This window comes from Bactrocera tryoni, chromosome 1 (assembly GCF_016617805.1).
Source record: "Bactrocera tryoni isolate S06 chromosome 1, CSIRO_BtryS06_freeze2, whole genome shotgun sequence".
Classification (NCBI taxonomy): domain Eukaryota; kingdom Metazoa; phylum Arthropoda; class Insecta; order Diptera; family Tephritidae; genus Bactrocera; species Bactrocera tryoni.
Genome location: NC_052499.1, coordinates 31,725,242 through 31,741,550, shown reverse-complemented (window position 1 = coordinate 31,741,550; position 16,309 = coordinate 31,725,242).

Below are 16,309 nucleotides of genomic sequence, written 5' to 3'. Positions count from 1 at the left end.
ACGTTTTTTCTTGTTTTTGGTTGCGATCACTGCTGCAGTGGATGAGTTTTTGTAACTTCAATTTTTTGACTGAGTTTTTTGATAAAAACTCTTTAATAAGAATAATAATATTTTAAATTTAAAGAGAATTAACAAAGTGAAAAACATAAACCTAAAATGACATGCAAAAAAGAATTGGCCAAAAATGGCATAAGCAATTCTTTTGGCCCATACTGCTCTATGCTTATGCCGATTAATCGATTGGAGTTAGGAAACATAGTCTCGAACATTTAATGCCAAAAATAAAAGTAATATACTCACTTTTGTGATTTCCGACGATTTAGTTGACTTTATATAATTTGCGTATATTAACTAATATGGGCGATATTTTAATGAAATTAAGTTGTCATGTTTTCTTAACCATAATGTGAATTAGTACGTTGCCATAAACAGATTTCGAAGCATTTCTTAACATTTCTCTCGACCACACACGAGCCATTTTTGAGCGACGGAAATATTGTGAGGGATCTCACGAGAAGAAATGAATGTACGCTAGTCCCACCAATGGCTATATGAAGATTTTAAGTAACTTTAAGCAACACAAATAGCGGTGGCATGTCAAAATGTTCTGAGTATGTATAGTATGTTATAAAAAATGCCAAACATTACGTAAAAGTTGTGAGTTGCCAAATTGCAACCCAGGGTTGTCAAATCCCGAAAAATAAAACTAATAGGCGAAATAAATTACTGATAGCGCTAAAAATTAGTCGTATCCTCCACTGCGTCAGTGATTCCGGTAATGGGTTTTTTTGTAGCTTTTAGCTAAAAAGTAAAAATTCGAGTTTAATTACTCGTACTTCAATTTCGTCTTTATACTATATAAAATAGATAATACGGTTTTCTACATTCCGTTTTGGTGTTATAAATTGTGTGTAATTTTCCATAATGAAACGATTTTTTCTTATTCTTAATTTGACGACCAAACTAATGCATGAGTTCTCATACCTTTATTAATTAGGAATTAATGGTTAGTTAAAACTTGTTGAGATACTTGTTAACGAATTCAATATCGAAAAGTTTTCAGCTTTATTGAACTGTAAAGAGTGTACGCTATATACTAAAGCCTTAAAAATTAATGAAGATTTATTCAGATTAAGATTTTAGATTTTTGAGGATTAAAAAAATACTGTATCAATTGTTTTAAAATTATTTTTGGAATATTCATGCATATTTTAAGAATACAGAATAAATTTTTTTACGAACATAAATATTCTTCGATTTCCGATCTCCGAAAGCGCTAAAAAGGGTTATCCACTGCTTCTAGTGATTCCAGCCGTATCCGTGGATGAAACCTAAAAACTAATTTTCTACTTACAGATATTGTCTAAAGTAAGTCGAGAAACAAATCAAAATCTGTCCAATTTGGCGGCGTTTAAAAAAATTAATTTTTCTCTAAAATATTGATTATAAAAATGGTATGTTATTTTTTTAAGGTAAGAGATATCGATATAAGGTATATCAATTTCAGAAAAGTAACTGAGGGTTTTCAAGTAGTTCATCAATTATCGCTGGCTTGATGGCATAGACCACAGACCTGATGCAGCCCTACAGGAAATAGTCTAACGGCGTCAAATTGCATGACCGAGGCGGTCAATTGACTGGGCAATTTCGTGAGATAACACGTTCACCAAACTTGTTTTTCAATAAATCGATTGTGACATTCGCTGTGTGGCTTGTGGCGCCGTCCTTTTGGAACCACATGTTGTCCAAGTCCATATCATTCACTTCAGGTCAAAAATATTCGGTTATTATTGAGCGGTAGCGATTCCCATTCACAGCAACGTGCCGGTCTTGATTATTACGGAAAAAGAACGGCCCAATGGCGCCGCCGACCCATAAACCGCACCAAACAGTAATTTTTACGGGATGCAATGGTGATTCTTGGAGTACATGTGGATTGCTGCCTGATCAATTAAGCATATTTTGCTTATTGACGAAGCCATTTAGCCAGAAATGAGCCTCATCACTTAGGATGATTTTTCGATGAAAATCCGGATCATTTTCAAGTTGTTGCTCAGCCCAATTCACGAACATACGACAATTATGGTGGCCAAGCGGCTTCAGTTCTTGTGTCAATTTGATCTTGTAAGGATGTAGGCCAAGATCTTTTCGCAAAATTCGCCACAACGAAGTCAGAGATGCCCAACGAATGTGAACGATGTGTGAGAGACTGATTTGGGTCTTTCTCAATTGATGCGCCAGCGACAGCAATATTCGCGACACTTCGAGCACTTCTTTGGCTCACTGGTACAGGAACATTTTGTACTGTGCTCGTGGACACTCAATTGTTGATCTGACAGTACGATTATGACGACCATACGTAGGGCTCTTAAAGTTGAGGCCACTTACACCGAATTTCGATAGTCAATTTGAATAATTTCGACTCGTTGGTTGATCGCATATCTTTCCATGATGAAATGGAAACTTTACTGAAGAGAAATGCCAAAAAAGCGGCAAAAATATGGTGTCTTTTTCTATCCCTATCGGTCTAGATTTGTAGCGTCCTTATAGAAAAACCCGTTACCTATGCATTCAGTTAAAGCCCTAAAAAAGCAATAGATGAACATCAAATACAAGTATGAGCGCTAATATGGTAACTATGTGTTTTTATGTCGATATTTACATATGCATATGTATATACCATATACATTTAAATCTATATATCTATATATATAAATGGATGTTGGCTTCTTCGTTACCACCGTCATTGTCACGCTCTCGCACACAATCCAAGTAAATAATAATGAAAGAGTGATGGAAAAAATAGAAAAATCAGTAGTAAAAACATCTGCTTGTAATGGCACTTTAGCAACCAAATAATGCACCGCCAGCAACTGCGAGTTTCTTTCTATGAAAATACAACACAAAATATAGAAAAAAAAATTGAAATAAAATAGCAAAACGAGTGCACAATTCACACAAAACAATTTTTGAACTTATAGTCGTATTTTTTATACGAGTGGCGTTGCCTATGTCCAGTTGGTTGGTAGCGGTAGAAAGCATCTGTTAAGGGTCGATTTGGTGCCGTTTTAGAACGGGGAAGTAGATGTAGGGATGTTCAATGCATTGTTTAGTGCACGCCAATGTCCATCGATGACAAATAAATAGGTATGAATAAATATGTTCATTTGTGTGGCCCGTTCCTTACTTTGTGTATACATATGGATGTCCATATGTACATATGTATGTAGGAACTTGTTTAAACTAACGGAAGTGAATTGTCTGTCTGTTGGAGTTTAGTGTGCACAGCTGATTGACATAATTTTTTTAACAAAAATTCAATTGTGTCTTAAAAAACGTAATTACTAAATAGAAATACATAGTTGTTTTTTCATCATAATAAAATAACTTTTTTAAAATATGCATACATATTGAGCTCTTCTAATAATTTTTACACTCTTGCAACCAGTTGCTACAGGGTGTTATAGTTTTGTTCCCCTAACGGTTGTACGTATCACCTTAAACTAATCGAGATAGATATAGGATCATATACTATATGTGCCCAAAAAACAAGGTGACATTTGAGTTTAAATTGCGCGCGTCGAAGGATTTGGAGAATTATTTTTTTTTTTTAAGTTGGTAGTTCTGTCAGTCACATTTATGTCAAATTTCATGTCAAAATATTCATTAGTGTTTGAGATACGTGTCGTTTTGTGAGCTGCTAAAAGTAGTTTTGTTGAGCAAAGAATTTGCATTAAATTTTGTTAACGGAATCAATTTTCTGCTGCGGATACGTTGAGGATGGTGCAGAAAGCCTTTGGTGATGAGGCTATGTCTAAAAAAAATGTTTACAAGTGGTATAGTGAGTTCCAAGCCGGTCAAACAGTCAACAAGGAATATTATTTGAACGTTATGCGTCGTTTGCGTAACGCTATCCGCCTAAAAAGGCCGGAATTGGGGAGAGACAATTCTTGGTTTTTACACCACGATTATGCACCATCCCATACTGCCCTCGTAATTCGTGATCATTTCGCCAAAAACTCAACCCATATCGTTCCGCAACCACCGTATTCGCCTGATCTGGCGCCGTGCGACTTCTGGCTGTTCACCAAGCTCAAAAGACCGCTCCGGGGACACCGTTTTTATACGATAGAGGAGATTCAAGCCACAGCGAAGACGGAACTGAAGGCCATCCCGGAAAGTGACTTCAACCAGTGTTTCGAAGATTGGAAAATCCGTTGGCATAAGTACATTGCATCGGGAGGGGATTACTTTGAAGGGGATGAAATTGATTTGGAAGAATAAATAAAGAATTTTCAAAATAAATGCAATGTCACCTTATTTTTTGAGCACTATATAAATTATCAGGATGAGGAGAAAAGTTGAAATCCGGTTGACTCTCTGTCTGTCCGTCCGTCCATACGTGCAAGCTGTAACTTGAGTAAAAATTGGGATATCTCGATGAAAAAAAATTTCGAGCTTGTAGATGGGTCTAATCGGATCACTTCCACGCTCACAAATCGTCACATAAAGTCCATAACTAAGCACTCGACTATATAAAACTGTATTTAATACAGCGTGGTCTCGCCTTCTAACAAGTCCAATGTACATATCCCGTAAACCACTTAAGCTACAAAACGAAATTTGCTAATACAAATATTATAAGAACTTCTACCTACAGTGTGAAAACCGATGAAATCGGAGGATAACGCCGCTCAATCCCCATGTAACGGTACTGTTAAAAACTACTAAAAGCGCGATAAATCCATCTACTTGTAAATATGCCAGAGACATTAAACTTTGCCACCGATATGGTTTGGGAGAGCCTTATGGGTGCAAGTGTGAAAATTGGACTTTTTGGTGAAATCCCATACCTCGGGACTCGTCCAACCGAATTCGAAAAAATTTTTGTTCATGGCATTTTTCTTAAATTCTTGTATCACATTGTGAAAATGGAAATCAGCAACAACCACGCCTACTTCCCATACAGCACAATTTTAAATTCTACTTGATTCGTTCAGTTTCCGGTTCGTAAATCAATAAGCAATTATTATAACGGGATAAAACTTTGCACGAAAAATGTCTTCAGTGTGTTCTACCTTATGCCCAACAATTGTTTAAGTCCAATAAAAAATGTTTAAGCCCCTAGGTACAAATAGTTGACTTTTGATCGAAAATGTCGGTCAATGTGTGATATAATATATGTATATAACTGAAATTAAGTTATAATCCTTCTCTTAAAATGGTAAATCTGTGTGTCAAAAATGAGTTGAATCGGACCAATACTTCCCTTAGCCCCCATATACTTAATATAAAGATTTTCGAATTTCGGGGTGACTTTGTACCGTATATATCGGACAATATATTAGTTATCCCAATGAAAATAAGAGAGCGTATTTTATCCATAACAGTGTATATTTGTGTTTAAATAAATAAGTTCGATGAAAAATTTGGCCAAGATCCTAAAAACTAATATTAGGATTTTCGACCACTGACTATACTCTATATCAGTGTTTTCCAAAGTGGGCGATAACGCCCCCTTGTGGGCGCTGCAGGTATCAAGGGGGGCGGTAAGAGACCCAGAAAGAAAATGGGGGCGTTGTGTAGAGGCCTGGGGGGGTTATTTGTAATTTTATTTAGCTAGGAGGCCTCTTAGACAACGACTACATGAGCTCTCGACTCTCAACAACAACTTGTGAACATCAACTAATATGAATTAAAAGATTGCTCAAACTCGGTTCTATATTTCTCTCCGCGTAGTTCATATATCTGTCCTATTTTATTGAATATAAAAAAAATACTAACTGTCAAACGTATTGCTATTGCCATTGCCAAATCTGTATGTGGGCATTTGCTATCATAATATAATCATTTGCGCAAAGGTGTAGGGTAGGTATGTAGGTTCGAGCTGATGTAGCGAATGCTTTGAGCTCTTGAATAATTTATTTTATCACTTGCGAAATGACGTCGGGTAGGTAGCTGATGTAGCGCACGTTTTGAGCTTTTGAACTCCTTAAATCTTTTACGTGGAAAATAAAAAAAGGATCTTTATCCTTTCTTACAAATGTTCTGGGGAAAATAAAAAAAGGATAAAGATCCTTTTTTTACAAATGTATTTCTGCAAAAAATAAGATAATAAGAAAAGGAGAAAGATCGTTTTTTACAAATGTATTTCTGGGAAAAATAAGATAATACAAAAAGGAGAAAAATCCTTTTTTTACAAATGTATTTCTAGGAAAAATAAGAATTCATATTTTTGGACTACTATATAATACTTGTGCTTAAGCATTCCTATATAAACAATGTAATATTTATTTTATATTCATTTGCGGTTTTGCGCGCAATAGATGAGCATTACTTACGCCTCCTTTTACTCGCGAAGTTAAACGTATTTCTCAAAGCAAAACAATGACGGAAGTAAAAAAGAAGAGACGGCAATACTGTGCGGAAATTGAAAATCCCACAAACCCATCCTCGCCTTTGTAGCATATCTTCAAGACCTAGAGAAAGCATAATACTCAACCAAGTGTAGCAAAACAATTTTCGGCGGCTGCTAAGCAAGATGACGACGGACTTCGAGCTTCGTACAATATCTCTTTGTTAATTGCTCAAAAAGGCAAACCACATAACATTGGAGAAGAGTTAATATTGCCAGCAATAAATGAAGTAATAATTACCGAGCTTCATAAACCGGCCGCAGATATTATCCGAAAAATTCCTTTGAGTAATAATTCTGTGCAAAGATGAATTGATGAAATGGCTGAAAACATTGAAGAATCATTGTACGATCACCTGAGGTCAAGTCAATTTTCAATTCCACTTTACCAACTAATGAAGCATTGTTGTTGTCTTACGTGAGCTTTATTAAAGATGAGAAAATATGTGAGAACTATTATTTGATAGAAATTTAGAGACCGATACAAAAGCGAAACCATATTCAATATATTGGAAAAGTTTTGCGATGAGAAAGAAATTCCTTTGAAAAATATTATTTCAATTGCTACGGATGGCGCTCCGGCAATGACAGGGTGCCATAAAGGCTTCATAGCGTACTTAAAAAATAAAATTCTAGATGTCCTTGGTGTACATTGCGTTATTCATAGACAACATTAAGCTGCTAGAAACTTAAGTGAAAAACTATTTCAATCACTGCAATATGTCATCAAAGCAGTCAATAAAATCCGCAACAGCTCTTTGAATGATAGATTATTTCATTAGCTTTGTGTTACTAATGACGAGGATTTCAATCGTTTGTTGTTTCATACTGAAGTTCGTTGGCTATCAAGAGGCAATTGTCTGACTCGATTCTACAACCTGTTTGACTCTGTTATAGAGTTCTTGGAAACTAAAGATACAGACTTTCAAGACAAGCTCATAACATCAAAGAATGATATATGTAGCTTACATGACAGACCTGTATAAATTGTTCAACGACATGAATCTCCAACTGCAAGGCGGTAAACTAAATTTAATTAAAACAAAAAACGTCGTTGCTGCTTTCGCAGCCAAACTGCTTCTACACAAAAAGAATGTGGACAGACTTGAGTTTCACAATTTTCCGAATTTATCAGTATCATGCAGTAACGACGAATTGTTTGCCTACTGCCAACATTTGGAAAACCTCCACATTGACTTCACCGAACGATACCAGGACATTTTGAACTTGGAAATACTAGACTGGGTGTTGGATCCGTTTCAACACAGTCAACACAGCAATGTCACCTCAGCTGGAAGAAGAACTTATAGAATTGACAACAAACGAGGAAATAAAAATCAAGTTCAAAAATGGTTACCAAGAATTTTGGCTACAAAAACCGATCTCGCAATTGTACCCTGGATTTTGGTAAATCGATTCTTGATAGCCATCGTCATATTTGTGTGAACGTGGATTTAGTGCTGTGACAACACTGCTTACTAAAAATAGAAATCGTTTGCTTGTTACCGAACGTGGCGACTTGCGACTGTTCTTGAGTAAATTGGAACCTGATATTAACAAAATTATTAAACAGCATCAGATTCATCCCTCACATTAGTTTTTATATATGGATCGATAATTTTAGTTTTATTTTTAATAAAATATTCTCTGTTTTAATACTATAAAGTTGTGTTTCAATAATCATTCTTATTGGCAGGTGGAGCCAGGTGGAGGAGGTTTCGTTTAAAATTCTCCGTTAATATACATATATAGGTCACAATAATTAATTTGAAGTTATAGTGGTTTTTAAATAGGTGAAAAATGGGGGCGCTAAAAAAATATTTATTCTCAAAGTGGGCGGTAGACAAAATAAGTTTGGGAACCACTGCTCTATGTGATTGGTTTTACACCTTAAAGTATTTCCCTGTTCTGTTGACCCCGAACTTAGGCCTGCCTTAAATGTTATAATTAAAATTTTTGTACAAATTCTTTTTCAGTCAAACGTACATGCATGTAAGTATATAATTCGACTCTGGAATTCAATACGCAAACATAATTCGTAGCCACACTCATTATAAAAAATTTTAAGGTGCAACAAGAAACACCATTAACTTCGGTTGCACCGATGTTATAAAATTCTTCACAGATGCAACTAAACTGTTTAAAGCCGCAAGCGAGGAGCTCGAAAGGGTCATGTTTTAGCTACTAAGCATGATTTGGCCGGTTAAATGTATGTGCAAGAAGGGAGATCCCATAGTTTGCGCTAATTATCGCGAAATCGGTGAAAGAATTAAGCCAATTGTAAATAAACTGATCAGTGTGACTTTAGGCCTTGCAAATCCACCATAGACAAGAATTTCACAATACCATATCGTTCACATGGAAAATTATGCTCCAGCTCTTTCGACTCGAGACCCATGGGTGGACAGCGGAAGCAAATGCGTTCACGTTCCAATAAAAGAACAAATTGCATAGCAACCAGTATGCACTTGGGTCACTGGCGTGACCTCAAAAGAGTAGACAACTGGCGAAGTTTTGTGTTCTCGACCCGGCCCGACCCTACAATCGTAGGCCAAATAAGAAGTAGAGATACAAAAAAGATTCTATATAAGAATTTGATTTTAATCGGTTAATTTGTATGTGGTCCGATCGGAACCATTTCTTGGGAAGTTGCCGCTGCCTTAAACAACTTAAGAGATCGTCTCAGAGTGACCCTCAGAAAAGTCACTGATTTTCGTGACTTTTTTTATGTTGAAATCAATTAATCGGTCCGATTTTTATATAAATAAATACATTCAAAAAAGATCATGTACGATGTCCACGATTGCGATCATAATTTTTGTCTAAAACCAAAATTTCAAAAAGATTATTCAACTAAAGAAAGACGCTATCGCGCTATGGATTTTTTTTTGTTTTTTTTTTAGAAATTTTACAAAATGGCGGCGGTTTGAACAAAAAGTATCGAATTTTACCGTTTTTCGTAGAAAAAAATAGGAAGATTTAAAAAATAAAAGCTTCCAAAGCGCGATAGTGAATTACGTTAAAAATGTTTTCTCCAAATTGGAACTAGATATCTTCTAAACTCTTCCTTTGAGAGTGGAAACCGGTTTGAGAAACACCATTCTGAGGAAAACGCGTTAAAAGAATTGGAGTTACAGTGTAGACCGTAATAATCGATTTCTCTAAAATTTCGCACTGACACGATCTCTTTAACGGTACCGACAAAGGAGCAGATTTTGGGGAGAAGAGGACGTGTGCAAAATTTAAGAACGGTATCTCAAAAACTGAGAGACTACTTTACATATACATACATATACATAGAAGTACAGACAGACGGACATGGCTAAATCAACGCAGCTCGTCATGCTTGTCATTTATATGGATGTACTTATGTATGTCGACGTTTTTTTTAGGTGTTACGAATGATTAAGTTTTACAGAAATTTGAAATATTTACTATACGTTAAATCAATCCCACTTTTTTAAATTTTAAATTACCGAGGCTCCTTTTGTGAGCCCCTGTACCAAATTAAGAATTGGGAATAAAAGAACTGCCTTACTCAGTCGCACTATAATCTATTTACAAAAAGACTACATTGCAGTAGTTATGAGTTATTATTTTATACAGTGTGCTAAATTTTACTAAACTCGGTTCATTAGTTTAGGAGTTTATCTGTTGACAAAAAATGACAGTAAAAGCTCTATAAAAAGGACGCTCAATTAAGCTCTATTAACCGGGCACCGGATAACTCTATTAAACTGGCAGAAAGGCTGATCTGGCTGGCTGGTAAATCACTATTTGATTTTAAGGAATTATTTTTATTTCCACTTTTCAATTTCCATATTTACGATGAATTCCAATTCAGTCAAATAAGGATCTGAGTTGTTGATTAGTTTGTCCAAAAATTAAATGTAAATGTAATGTAAATGTCCAATCTGTCTTGTGCGGCTCTTTTGTTTAATCACACACACTCCGGTTACTAATTTCAAATATTTCAGCAGAATTTCACCTTTTTCATCCATTTTTATTGAAACCTCCATGCAACGCCGCTTAGGACTACAGAGGCTGATTTATCAGCAAATAGTTTTACTAATCGTATTTAGCCAAAGGAATGGTCATATACATTTGTATGTATGTATATGCAAGTACATATTTTAGTACGTAACTTTAACTTTGAACATCGAATCCATTTCGATTTAATTCATTCTTTACTTGTATTCCTCTGTATAGATAGAAGTACTACTTGCTGTTCATAATAATGTACGAATATATCAACATATATGTATGTAGTTGATGCGTATGTTTTACGTAAATTTGAAATGTAGTTTTGCTTAACGACATGTGCATTACACGCGCTTGTTGCAATATGCCATAAAAACATGTTTATACTTAGAAAACCGTGGTTTGTTGTGCGGTGTTTGACTATTAGCATCACCTTAACGAAAGTGAAATTTATTTCTATAAATATACATATGTATGTATGTACAAAATATTTTTTCCCTATACATTCGTCCTTTGTACGGCTATTTTGTAAAAGGGGCAGTTTTCAATTAGGAACGCTGGTCAATGCTTAAAGTAGGCGTTTAAATGCATGAATAATGAATATTCACATGCGTTTATATGTATAGTTATAATATATACACAAGTATATAGATACTAATAGTATATTTATATAAATAAAATACTTACTCTTATTACCTGCGGTAGGTGAGAGCAATTATTCATTTTCATTTGCCTTTGTTCGCAATAAATAAATAGTAATTAGATTAAAGTGTGACATTCTTTTTAAGCCGCTTGATGCCGAACATGTGGATCTTAGTTCTTAAGGTCTGTTGAATATATTATTAAAATGTAATATTTTCTATTAGTAACTAGTAGCGCCTTGCGCCAAAAATGGTTAATATACCTCATACAATATGTATGTATAAGAATTCTCAAAATTTCGGTTGACTACATTCCATAAATAACGGTCAATTTTTGAGATATCTCAATGAAATTCAAACAATTGTTTCTGATAATAGTTTGTCAATCGGAAGTGAGGTAGGTTCTCTGATCGCCATTCACTTGGGAATGGCCAGAAACGATTCTTTTACACATGGCTCAAGCAGCTCACGACTTACGGTCTTTGACCAAGTATCCTCTGGGGAGCCTAAGAACATCCGTTCGAAAGCGAGCTAAAGTGAGAAGGCGAAACATCCCCTACATAGGGTTTTGCGCTGGGTTTGGGACCAGCCACTTAAAAAACTCTACCAATGAAAAATTACCAACAGCCTCGGAAGAGCCTTTGCGCATTGGCCACGGCGAATATCGCATTTGATGGAACTATGAGCTGTACGAGATTTACGACGACATTGACATAGTTCAGCGAATTAAAAGACAGCGGCTACGCTGGCTAGGTCATGTTGTCCGGATGGAAGAAAACACTCCAGCTCTGTAAGTATTTGACGCAGGACCCGCCGGGGGAAGCAGAGGAAGAGAAAGACCTCCACTCCGTTGGAAGGACCAGGTGGAAAAGAACCTGGCTACGCCTGGAATATCCAATTGGCACCACGTAGCGAAAAGAAGAAACGGCTGGTGCGCTGTTGTTAACTCGGCTATAATCGCGTAAGCGGTGTCTACGCCAATTAAGAAGAAGAAGTTTGTTAAGATTACCCCTATGTATATATAAGGGCTACACGCAATATAATATATCAAACATCTGGTTGCCTTTGTACCTTATATACCGGTCAGTATGTAAGAAATCTTGAACGTTATATTGGATATACTCGTACTTTTATTTAATGCCGAAAATACGCTCTATCGGTCCATCAATTATAATTGATAATTATCTATGCTCCCATATACTACATTTACTGTGTTTCCTTATTCTAGTAGACTAGCATGACTTGTCAGTCAGTCAGTGTGTGAGTTATCTTCATAAAATTTTTTGGAAATTTGTCCTCAAGCTAAACATTCATTGAATACCAAAAGTAAAAATCAGTTCAGCTTGCTACCTGACCTTAAAGAATTTATGTTTTTATTAATATTTTAAGTTGACATGCTTTCTTAAATTTTTGGGACCCTTTATATCAAGTTTTTTTCTGTAGCATTATGAATATCTAGAATAGTTACTTGTAAAATTGAAACTAAGAACCAAAAAGTTAATAAACAAAAAACGGCAATTATTAAAATAATTGATGGCAACTACATACATGGTATGAATGACTGAAATTTCATCAATTGAAATAAATTGTCGCTTATGTAGATCATATAAGGCATTTTGTAAAATTCATCATTGGTTTTTTAATATTTATTTAAAAATTCAAAATTATGTAATGTAATGCCATTGTAGGCAGTTATTTCATAAAAATAAACTAATTTAAAATAAATAGTAAAGAACTTTTTACCTTCTTGACTTTCTCTCTATTCTCCTAGTCTTTTAGCTGAGCATTTCGTGCAGAAACTTTACCCACCGTGTTAACTCAAAGAAACATTAAATATTGTACATGCGGAAATATGTATGTATGCATATATAAGTATACATACATACATATGTAAAAATAAATTAAAATATATACATACATACATAAGTATGTATATGTACAATTTTTTGTTAGCTTCCCCTCGTTAATTTTGATTTCAAGCTGCCAACCCCAGCTTAATTCGTAGCCATCAACACTTCAATGAATAACTACTCCTCTTTTTTCTTACTTTCGCCGTTGAATGAATCGATCGATGGCTCGGTTAGCTCACACCCACGAATATTAAAATGGATAATAATCCATTGAAAAGAATTTTGGCGTACGTTTCTCCACGCGACATGATGCAGAATCTTGTAACGCTTCCACCCTCGTTATTTAGCTAATGTTGATGTGGTACATAACAGCATGCTGTTCCCCGCGGTTAGGAATATTTTTAGATTTCATCCGCATACATTTACGTAGGCTTATATGTTTATTCAGACATACATACGTCTAAGTTATATAAATTTTTACATACGTTGCATATATTTTGAGTAAAGGGTGCTAAAATTTTGCTTAATATGAACACCAGACTATAGGAAGAAAATGGCGTCATAGTTCTGGGTAATGACGCGACATTAAGACGGAATAGTTTTGTTTGAATTAATTTTTATATTCTTGCAACATGTTGGTTGTTTGTTTCATAATACAGGGTTATACAACTATATGTATGTATGTAATTGATCAAGATGATGAGACTAGTTGAATTCCAAGTGATTGTTTGTCCGGCTGTCTGTCCGTGCAAATTATAACTTAAGTAAAAATTGAGACATCGTAATGAAACTTTTTGCACGTATTCTTTGACGAAACAGTAAGAGCGACTTCGTAGATGGACGTAATCGCACCACTTCTAAGCTCACAAAGCTCCATTAAACGAAATCAAATAAAGTACTATAAATAAGCATTCAATTAAGATATAAAACTGTAATTTGGCACATCGAATCCCATTACTAAGTGGCACCTTATTTTGAAAAACCTTATTTTGAATGAACGTGTTGTTCAGAACAAATTCCGTAAGCACCATATGTATACTATAAAAATATTTGAAATCGGATGATAACCGCGCCCAGTCCCCATATAACGATATTGTTAAAAACTGTGCGTCAAAAATAGCTTGAATCCGGTAAATATTTATGTCAGTGAAAATGAGATAGCGTGTTGTAGACATTAACAGTTTATCTCTGTGCCAAAAATGAATAAAATTGGCGAAAACTTGACCTAGTCCTTATACAACTAATATCAGGATTTTCGAACATCCGGCTGCCTTTACTCCATATAGATGGATGATTGTATGTGAGGTACCTCAATGAAATGCTGGTACCATTTTATTACTATGAAGCATGCTAAATGTATGTAGTATTAGCAAAAACAGATAAATCAAGTCAATTCTGCCCAACTACTAAGTTTTATGTCGAATATGTCATTCAATGAGCATTGTTTACATATGTATATATAAAATTGTTTCAAAATATATTATCGAGTATACCTCAGCGATGTCAAAATGTGTGCATTTCTCTGCCCCAATATACCCCATAAGGCAGTAAAGTCAAGGTAAAAACAATAGATTTTTTTGGAATATATTTCTTAAATATGGATTGAGTAATTTAATTCGGACCTTTTGTATGTATATTATTGTACACACTTTTGACAATATAGGGTAACGGTTCATGAAGAAATATTGAAGCATAAGCCGGTAACAGAGCTTCCTCCAGAAGTGTAACTGTTATTTTCCGATAAAAATTCCGCCATTCTGTGGGTGGAAAATACCGTTAATGTAAAAAAAAATTACTAAACGTTGGGGGGCGGTATGATATGTGTTAAAAATGTGTACACAGTTTGAAATTAATCGGTCAGGTAGTATTGAAATGACAGTGAACACGGACTTTGAAAAAGTAGTTTTGAGAAAAACGCGTCTATAGTTTAGGAGCTAAAAAGTGACGAAAAAAAATTACTCTACATATATTGTCAAAAGTGTGCTCAATAACGTACAAGAGGTCCGAAAAAAACTACGCAATCCATGTTAATCAAATAAATTCGGAAATAAATTCTGTTTTTCCCTTGAAACCGCAACGCCTCCCATAAAATGATTTCCGTCTTCCCTGTACCTGTATTTAAAAGGTTGGTCACAATGTAATATTTTTATGAAACTAAATAGATAAGTTTTCTTAAAAATTCTGAGTTTTAGCGCTGAGTTAACATGGAATTGGTCTAGACCTCGGTCTAATATAATGAATTCCGATCCTCTGACTAACGTTTTCCACAATAACTCGATATATTAAATTTAGCCTCTTCGGTCGGGTTAAGATCGTATGTACATATTTAGATATATGTATTATATATAGTAAATTTGATATATGTATGTATGTATTTGAAAATATGAACCAAAATATATCGATAAAACTAAGGCGGACTTTATTGCCATCAATATATGTCAAGAAGATACCAAATTTGATTGTTAACCATTCACTATTTTATCCAATAATATATGATTAATTCTGTAATATAAAGTTTGAAAGAATTTCGCAGGATTTGATTCCTGTAAGTTGCAAGAGTATAAAAGGTTCGGTTACACCCGAACTTAGTTTTCCTTAAGGAAGAACATAAAATAAATGCCTTTTCTCCTTGACCTATTTTTCTAATTATATATTTCGAGCTAGTATAAGACTGTTTTATGTTGAACCGATATTAATTATTTAGTTAATATCTCACAGGACTTCATAATATAACAAATAAGGAAGGACTAAGTTTGGGTGTAACCGAACATTTCGTACTCTTGCAACTTGCCAGAATCAAACACGGAAATAATTTCGTGCGAATAAGTTTTGTAGGTTATATGAGATCCAGGACAAGTTTTAACCCGATTTTATTGATTTTACACACAAAGATGCATCATTTTGGTCCTATTTGGACAGCTTTTGATCATAAGATTGCCTACTTAAAGTGCACTTTTCGGGTAAAGTTTTATCCCAATACACTCATTGGTTCTTTAATTGTTTACTAGAAAGTAGTAGGAAGTAGAATTTGGTCGATATCGATCGAAAAGGTCCTGAGATATGACTTTTCACCGAAAAGTGGCGGAGTCACACCCATTCTCCATTTTCCGGGTGTAACCGCGGCTCATAAAAAGTCCTTATCATTCCAGGTGTAAAGTTGAATGCATCTGACGAATGTATTTATTAATTTATCATGCATTTAGTGCTTTTTAACGGAATCGTTCTTTGAAGAGGGAGCGAGATTAACAACCGATATCATCCTTTTTTATAGCGTCGATTGGAGTGCTTAAGTGATTTGTCCTGAGCAAATTTTGTTGTTATAGCTTTAGTGGATTAGGAGATACTTATGTACATTAGATAGCGTTCATTCTTTCGAAATTTTTACCTCACCTGTGTCTCCTGTGTCAAACTATAGTTTTATA